Genomic DNA, 450 nt, shown 5'->3' on the forward strand with positions numbered 1-450 from the left:
AATGCATGCAAAGGTTCGTGCCGGCCACACCCTCAAGCCACACACCAAGAAATGTCTGCACGCAAACAAGCCCAATGCAGTGAGACACTCAGATTTATTGGGTTAATATATCAAAAGTTGATTAATATTGCTACACAAACATGACTAATGAAATGGCTAATGTTGCTGAATAGGGTACTGCACAGATTGAGAAAGACTAATGTAATAGTCATAACGAACACAGCATCTAGGAGTAAAAGATGTAGAGTAACATTTATGGTTTACTTTTTTGGCATTAAGCAGAAAATATTTACGGCAACAAATGGATATAAAGTCTTTTTTATAAGGAAGCATCACTGGGTTAAACTTAAAAGCCGATGCTGTTCATCTAGAAATAATAGCTACTGTTTAAGACATATTCTAAACATGTTTTCTAAACACCGGTTCACCAATATTTCATAAAATACTTGT

At 35.3% G+C, this 450-nt stretch overlaps 1 protein-coding gene across 1 annotated transcript in view; it reads right to left on the reverse strand.

Moving 5' to 3' along the window:
- Nucleotides 1-450, reverse strand: part of LOC119591305 (NADH dehydrogenase [ubiquinone] 1 beta subcomplex subunit 10-like) — a 7,239-nt gene that overhangs the window by 6,497 nt on the left and 292 nt on the right. The gene's annotated exons all lie outside the window — the stretch shown is intronic.

The sequence above is a fragment of the Penaeus monodon genome, chromosome 28 (assembly GCF_015228065.2).
Source record: "Penaeus monodon isolate SGIC_2016 chromosome 28, NSTDA_Pmon_1, whole genome shotgun sequence".
Classification (NCBI taxonomy): Eukaryota; Metazoa; Arthropoda; class Malacostraca; order Decapoda; family Penaeidae; genus Penaeus; species Penaeus monodon.